The sequence below is a fragment of the Oryx dammah genome, unplaced genomic scaffold, assembly GCF_014754425.2.
Source record: "Oryx dammah isolate SB20612 unplaced genomic scaffold, SCBI_Odam_1.1 HiC_scaffold_23, whole genome shotgun sequence".
Taxonomy (NCBI): domain Eukaryota; kingdom Metazoa; phylum Chordata; class Mammalia; order Artiodactyla; family Bovidae; genus Oryx; species Oryx dammah.
In genome coordinates this window covers 3602668-3611299 of record NW_024070207.1, presented here as the reverse complement: position 1 = coordinate 3611299, position 8632 = coordinate 3602668, and the positions used below count along the sequence as shown (strand labels likewise).

At 45.0% G+C, this 8632-nt stretch overlaps 1 pseudogene; it reads right to left on the bottom strand.

Annotated features, from left to right (window-relative positions):
* Positions 1-7004: 7004 nt before the first annotated feature.
* LOC120882501 overlaps positions 7005-8632 on the bottom strand; it is a 56403-nt pseudogene continuing 54775 nt past the window's right edge.

Below are 8632 nucleotides of genomic sequence, written 5' to 3'. Positions count from 1 at the left end.
ATCCCTGAGTCTGGAAGATCCCCTGGAGAAGGAAACGGCAACCCACTCCAGTATTCATGCCTGGAAACTCCGATGGACAGAGGATCCTGGCAGGCTAAAGTCCATAGAGTGGCAAAGAGTTGGACACAACTAAGCATGCATGCACTATACATTTATGATTCTTCCATTTTTTCATGGCTTAATGGCTCATTTCTTCTTAGCACTAAATAACACAATTGCACTCATCTCACACGCTAGTAAAGTAATGCTCAAAATTCTCCAAGCCAGGCTTCAGCAATACGTGAACCGAGAACTTCCTGATGTTCAAGCTGGTTTTAGAAAAGGCAGAGGAACCAGCTGCCAACATCCGCTGGATCATGGAAAAAGCAAGAGAGTTCCAGGAAAAACATCTATTTCTGTTTTATTGACTCTGCCAAAGCCTTTGACTGTGTGGATCACAATAAACTGGAAAATTCTGAGAGATAGGAACACCAGACCACCTAACCTGCCTCTTGAGAAATCTGTATGCAGGTCAGGAAGCAACAGTTAGAACTGGACATGGAACAACAGACTGGTTCCAAATAGGAAAAGGAGTATGTCAAGGTTGTATATGGTCACCCTGCTTATTTAACTTCTATGCAGAGTACATCATGAGAAACGCTGGACCGGAAGAAACACAAGCTGGAATCAAGATTGCCGGGAGAAATATCAATAACCTCAGATATGCAGATGACACCACCCTTATGGCAGAAAGTGAAGAGGAGCTAAAAAGCCTCTTGAAAGTGAAAGAGGAGAGTGAAAAACTTGGCTCAGAGCTCAACATTCAGAAAACGAAGATCATGGCATCCGGTCCCATCACTTCATGGGAAATAGATGGGGAAACAGCGTCAGACTTAATTTTTTTGGGCTCCAAAATCACTGCAGACATGAAATTAAAAGACGCTTACTCCTTGGAAGAGAAGTTATGACCAACCTAGATAGCATTTTCAAAAGCAGAGACATTACTTTGCCAACTAAGGTCCATCTAGTCAAGGCTATGTTTTTTTCCTGTGGTCATCTATGGATGCGAGAGTTGGACTGTGAAGAAGGCTGAGCGCCAAAGAATTGATGCTTTTGAACTGTGGTGTTGGAGAAGACTCTTGAGAGTCCCTTGGACTGCAAGGACATCCAACCAGTCCATTCTGAAGGAAAAACAACCCTGGGATTTCTTTGGAAGGAATGCTGCTAAAGCTGAAACTCCAGTCCTTTGGCCACCTCATGCGAAGAGTTGACTCATTGGAAAAGACTCTGATGCTGGGAGGGATTGGGGGCAGGAGGAGAAGGGGACGACAGAGGATGAGATGGCTGGATGGCATCACGGACTCAATGGACGTGAGTCTGAGTGAACTCCGGGAGATGGTGATGGATAGGGAAGCCTGGCGTGCTGCGATTCATGGGGTCGCAAAGAGTCAGACACGACTGAGCGACTGAACTGAACTGAACTGAATAGCAAATGATGACACCTAAGATAATTAGACTAAAATTTAAAAAGTCTAAAGTGTTGGCCAGAAAATGGAACAGCAGGAATTCTTATATACTGCTGATGGAAGTGTACATTGGTACAGCCACTTTGGAAAATTGCTTCTCTATCTTGATTAAAACTGAATATATGCTTAACTTATGACCCAGAAATTCCATACCAGCATAAATACATACATAGATTCACCAGTAGCATGTACAAGAAGTTTCACAGCAGCATCATATGAGAACCAGCAAGTAAATGTTTATCAACAGGAAAATGGATACATAATGTATATTCAGTTAATTCTATGCTTCACAGCTGTGAAATCGAACAAACAATTACCACAGGCAGCAATGTGGAGGAAACTCACAAAGTCCATGTTGAGTGAAAGCTGTCAGCCACAAAAGACTACATACTCTTTGATTATAGTTATATAGAGTTGAAAAACACAAACCTAATCTATGATAATAAATAGTGATTAATTTTGAGTAGGACGAGGATAATGAATGGGAAGGGGAATGTTCTGTTTGACTTGGGGAATGGTTACACAGGGGTTTTTATTTTTTGGGGGGGTGGGGGTTGTTTGACACACCACCCAGCTCGTGGGTTCTCAGTTCCCCGACCAGGGATTGAACTCTGGCCGTGGCATTGAAAGCCCAGAGTCCTAACCACTAGGCCACCAGGAAACTCCCACACAGATCTCTTCATGCTGTGAAAATTCATTGAGCTGTATGTTTGTGATTTGTATACTTTTAAAAATGCATATTGTTATATTTCAGTATAAACATTTATTAAAGAATATAGAACCTCAGTTGGCCCTATCGAAATCTAGAAAAGCTATATGGTTATCTATGACAGGAAGCCTACATTTTTTTCCAACCTTCACTTCTTGGGAATTAGTAGACTACACAATGGGTTAATCTCACGAGCTAAGGATAGCATTTTTATAGATAAGGTGGGATTGGGACTTTGGTGTGTCTGATTCAAAAGCCTATGCTCACAGCCACTATCCCGTACTACCTTCTATCATGATTATATACTCTCTTCCAGACCTATTTATGCTAAACATCTGTGGTTCTGTGTATTTTCTTTTCCCATTTTATTTTATGACACAGAGGGATAGCGAAATGCTAAGTGTATCCTCAATTATGTTTCATGACACCAAAATAAAGTTGAAAGACATTTGTTTGCTCTAAACAAGGCCAAATGAATATCATACGTATGTATGTATTATTTTTGGTGTGTTGTGGTCATAAGCCTTAGGAATATGTACGTGGCATGTCATTATATCTTTCGAATAATTTTTCACTTGTTTCAAAATGCTTCTCATATTTTGCTTAGCATTTGCCAGCAGTCAACACTGAGCAGACAATCTCACTGAATTTTCTGTGTTGGCCATTTAAGGGTTTTGTTCCCCCTCTCAGGATATATTGGGTTGGCCAAAAAGTTCTTCCAGGTTTCCTGTTAAGATGTAATGGAGAAACCTCAAATGAATTTCTCTGTCAACCCAACACTAATTCAAAATCTCTCAGGGTCTGCAAGCAGTTTAATTTTTTTCAATGTGCGTTGACTTGGAGATAGTAAATTGTATCTGTCACTGTTCATCTGTTGTCCAGTGATAACATTTGTTTAGTTCCCCAGGAGTGTGTTTTAACTCCCACCCCCACCATCTTGACTAACTCTAATAGTCATCCTTCTCTGGTTCTTAATAAATTGGTGAAACTGCAACCCCACCAGTCATTTATAGGACTGTAGTACCTCCCTACTAACCATTCATACACACTGAAATTCGGTCATTCATTTTTACTCTTAGCTTTCCACCTCTTAAACATTTAATATTCCATAGCTAAAGTAGCACATGCTCACCCTCTAGTTATAAGCTTAATATGTAAGCACGGAAAGATGTGGGAATAGTACTGTTTTCATAGAAGTGCTTTCCTCCCGCGCTGCTGCTGCTGCTGCTGCTGCTAAGTCGCTTTAGTCGTGTCCGACTCTGTGCGACCCCATAGAAGGCAGCCCACCAGGCTCCCCGGTCCCTGGGATTCTCCAGGGAAGAACACTGGAGGGGGTTGCCATGTCCTTCTCTAGTGCATGAAAGTGAAAAGTCAAAGTGAAGTCGCTAAGTCGTGTCCGACTCCTAGCCACCCCATGGACTGCAGCCCACCAGGCTCCTCTGTCCATGGGATTTTCCAGGCAAGAGTACTGGAGTGGGGGGCCATTGCCTTCTCCGTTCCCCCTAGAGGTTAACTATTTAGATTGCCTATTGAATATCATAGATGATTCTTCTCTACTTTTGCGTTAAAGATAGCTTGTCCAGTATTCTAGCTTTGTTCATGTATTCATTATTATTGCTTTAACTGGTTAAATGCAGTTGATATCGTTGAACACGTATATTCCTAAGACAATTTATGGTTTAAATGTTCAACTCATTTTTTAATATAACAATAGTTTCAAAAACATCAAAATTTAATATGCACATCTTTGTTTGTGATTATCAATTTTCTTCATTTAATTTTTTAGAGACTATACTACAGAACTCCTAAAAGGGCAAAAGCAAGTAAAGCATTATTTCCAAAAATAACGCTTGCAAAATCAATAATTAACATGACAAGGTTGTTCAATGTTTGACGTCCTTAACAATGTAATGCGTACAGCTAGCCTGGAAGACTGTTGAGTGAATATGATCTATATTATGGAGAAGACTAGATCCTCATTCCCTTAGGTAGATGCAATAACCTAAGAAATCTTACTGTTAAAAAAAATTACTGGAGTATAGTTGATTCACAATGTTGAAAGTGATTCCTTTATGGTTTATCACAGGATATTAAATATAGTTCACTGTGCTATACATTAAGACCTTGTTGTTTATCAAATCTTTATTATAGACTTTAGGTATTAATTTTAGAGCAACTAACAACTCGCTAACAACTTTGAACTTGTTCAGAGTTAAAAACAATGACACAGCCACAGGCTCTCTCAGCACCTTTCCATAACCTGCCTGTTTCAACAGTTGGTAGCTTCAGATCAGATTATTAGCTTTTACGTTTCTTTTTTACTTTTAGCAAGGTAACTGGAAAGGTGAAATTGATAGAAAGGTATACAATTCAGTGGTATTAATATTCCTGCATTGCCTGTAGGAGTCATAGTCTGACTTGTTTTTCTCATAGACATTTGGTTATAAATCCAAATGAATATCTTTTCATCAGTCCTGGAAGAGGAATATCTCATCACAACCTGTTAAGAGATATTTGTGAAAAATGTAATGAAATGTTTAAGGAAGAAGGAAGAGACGTACAATACCAAGATTCTCATGAAAATGTATCTAGTCTATCGATGAACTCAAATTCCAAGTCTGAGTTTTGAAAGAAAATTTCCATGGCATCTTAGCTAATCTGCAATGAAAGAAAGTCGCTCAGGACTGTCTGACTCTTGTGAACGCATGGACTGTATAGTCCGTGGATTCTCCAGGCCAGAATACTGCAGTGGGTAGTCGTTCCCTTCTCCAGGGGATCTACAGTGTGTGGAATTCTGCAGGCCAGAATCCTGGAGTGCATAGCCTTTCCATTCTCCAGGGGATCTTCCCAACCAGGGATCAAACTGAGATCTCCCACTTTGCAGCCTGATTCTTTACCAGCTGAGCCACAAAGGAAGCCCAAGAATAGAGAAGTGGGTATCCAGTGCCTTCTCCCATACTTTGCGACCACATGGACGATACGGTCCATGGAATTCACCAGGCCAGAATATTGGAGTGGGTAGCCTTTCCCTTCTTCAGGGGATCTTCCCAACCCAGGGATTGAACCCAGATCTCCCACATTGCAGGCAGATTCTTACCAGCTAAGCCAGAGGGAAGGCCCAAAAATGTTGCAGTGGGTGGTCTCTCCATTCTCTCACTCTTTGTGACCACATGGAGTACACAGTGCATGGAATTCTCCAGGCGAGAATACCGGAGTGGCTAGCCATTCCATTCTCCAGAGGATATACAGTCCATGGAATTCTCCAGGCCAGAATACTGGAGTGGGGGGCCATTCCCTTCTCCAGCGGATATTCCCAATCCAGGAATCCAACCCAGATCTCCCACAGTGCAGGTGGATTCTTTACCAGCTGAGCCACAAGGGAAGCCCAGTTATACTGGAATGGGGAGCCTATCCCTTCTCCCACTCTTTTGACCACATGGACTCTAAGTCCATGGAAGTCTCCAGGCTAGAATACTGCAGCGGGTACCCATTCCCTTCTCCAGGCGATCTACAGTCCTTGTAATGTTCCAGGCCAGCATATTGGACTGGGTAAGCCTTCCCTTCTGCAGGGCATCTTCCCAACCCGGGGTCAAACCCAAACTTCCCACATTGCAGGCGGATTCTTTACCAGCTGAGCCGCAGGGGAAGCCCAAGAATGCTGCAGTGGGTAGCCTGTCGCTCCTCCCACCCTTTCTGACCACAAGGACCATACAGTGCACGGAATTCTCCAGGCCAGAAAACTGCAATGGGTTCCCGTTCAAAGCCAGATCTCCCACATTGCAGGTGGATTCTTTACGAGCTGGGCCCCAAGGGAAGCCCAAGAATACTGGAGTGGGTAGCCTATTCCTTATCCCACTCTTTGCGACCACACTGACTATACATTCCATGGACTTGTCCAGGCCAGAATACTGGAGTGGGTAGCCATTCCTTCTCCAGGCATCTTCCCAACCCAGATCTCCCACATTCCAAGCCAATTCTTTACCAGCTGAGCCACAAGGGAAGCCCAAGAATACTGGAGTGGGTAGTCTGTCCCTTCTCCCAGTCTGTGCGACCACATAGCCCAGAGTACAGGAGTGGGTAGCCTTTCCCTTCTCCAGAGATTCTTCCCAACCCCAGGATCGAACCCAAATCTCCCACACTTCAGGCAGTTCTTTAGCTGCTGAGCCACAAGGGAAGCCCAAGAATACTGGAGTGGGTAGCCTATCCCTCTCCAGCGGATTTTCCCCCCACCCAGCAATCGAACCATGCTCTTCTGCATTGCAGCCAGATTCTTCACCAGTGGAGCTATCAGGAAAACCCCTTACATGAATAGCTTTCTTTTGCACTACACCAAATACAAAATGCTCTCATTCCCAAATCCCTAAAATCTCTTGGTGGTGACATCAAATAAATAAGAGTCGTTTTAGTTTCTTTTACAGAAAAGAAAGTCAAATTTATTTAATTAAAAACTAGAATTAAAAATTAGCAAATGCATAAACACACACAAGAGCACTATGTATTGACTCACAGAGGGGAAAAGCAGTGGTCCAAGACCACTCCATACGGCTTGTCAGTTATAGGAGAAGAAGTCCAAGTAAGCGTGCGCGCCCACACACACTCACACAGCACAGGCACACAAAAAAGAACAGTTTTTCAACAGTACATTCAATCTACCATAAACAACAATTCAGAATTAGTTTCCAACGGTTCCTTTTTTAATTCCAAAGATGCCCATCTCGGGTATAAATATACCTATATTTGCTAGTGGTTTACTGTGGGCTTATTTTAAACCTATTCGTGTTATGACATGCAACTCTTTCCTGTATTTAACCCCCTTTCATCTTCTGTAGCTTAATGTCTCTAGCTTCAACCTACCAAAAGTTTCTGGTTGGTAGGAGGACAGGTGCCTTATTCGCTGTGAAACTGAATGTATTGGTTTTAAACACTCGTCAGAAAACGTTTGATCACCATTTCAAGTCATGGAAATAGTCACATTGATGCTTAAATCGCCATTTTCGGTGAAAAGTTCCGCAACTCTGGGGCAGAAGACTAGGCAGTCCCTGTTCAGAAAGGCTGTTTCAATTCGCTCATGAATAGATAGAGGCGTGGCTTCCCACAGCAATCGCCGCCGCCTAGTACCATTTAGCTCAAGTCGGTAAGTAAACTGGTCAGCTTGCTCGCGTGTTCCTATCAGCTGGACAGCTGCAAAGAATTTCCAACCTTCGTGCATTGCCAGTTTCTCCAAAACGAGTATGAACTGAAACCCAAAACAGGACTGCAGCATCACCCAGTCAAGGGTACCAGCCACATTAACGTTGACTGCAAAGAAGATGACAACTTCTCCCTGCAGGGTTATCACGGAGTTGTCATAGTGCTGCATCACGTGCGGCGCGACAGCATCCGTGGAGCCTTGCCACCCACAGGAAGTACCAGGGCAAGGACAGCGGCAGGGCCTAAACTCACAGTGCTCTTCGTGGCCTGGTTTCTCGGTGGGCGGCATAGTTGCCGTGCATCCAGAAGAGGCGTATCTACACGGGAAGCGCACTAGATCGGCCACTCTCTCCATGGCCAGGTTGCGAATGGCTGTCAGCGGGCCCCGGCAAGTTGGGCAACGTGTGAGCTTTGGGCGACACTCATTACACACGAGGTGGCCTCTCGGGCACTGTGTAATTGGAGGCAAGACGTGGTTAAGACACACCGGACACTCAAAAAGACTCGCCAAGTCACTGCTGGACACGGTGTGGTCACTCATTTCGGTGGGGGAGAGCGCGCCCCGACCTCGGTCCTGGCTCACACCCGCTCCGTCGTCGCCGCCGCCAAGGCCACCAGCGCGGGCCGCGCCACCGCCTCTGCCTCCCGTCAGGGCCGACGGGACGCTCCGGCTCGCCGCTGACGTGAGAGAGTGCGCCCCCAACGGTCGTCGCGGCTCCCCGCAGCCCGCCGTCGGCGTTCGGCGCGTCCTCGAGCCCGCGCGCGCTCCCGCGCCCGCGCGCGCCCCCGCCAAGTACCTCCCACTATGGCGGCCACCGCGGGGAAGCGCGGCCCCGCGCCTGCGGCCCGCAGGGGCCAACAGGAAGCATTCTACAGGAATAGGTCATGGTTAGAATCTCAGCGTGCCTGGCCCAGAGCTAGTTTGCGTGTTGGGTCGTATAACAGTCCTCGTAACTGTCTACAATCTGGTGACATTATGGAAACAGTATGAGATGAGAACTGCAATAGGAATAATCCAGAGTTTAACAGAGTAAATTAGTACTTAGCTACTGTTCACGTATAAAGGTGCTTTTCAAGCACTAATCAATCCGCTGAAAACCTCTGTGAGCATGGCTGGACTAGGAGAAACTCAGAGTTTGAAGAAACGTTTCTGCCGCTGCTGCTGCGTCCCTTCAGTCGTGTCCGACTCTGCGCGACCCCACAGAGGGCAGCCCACCAGGCTCCCCGG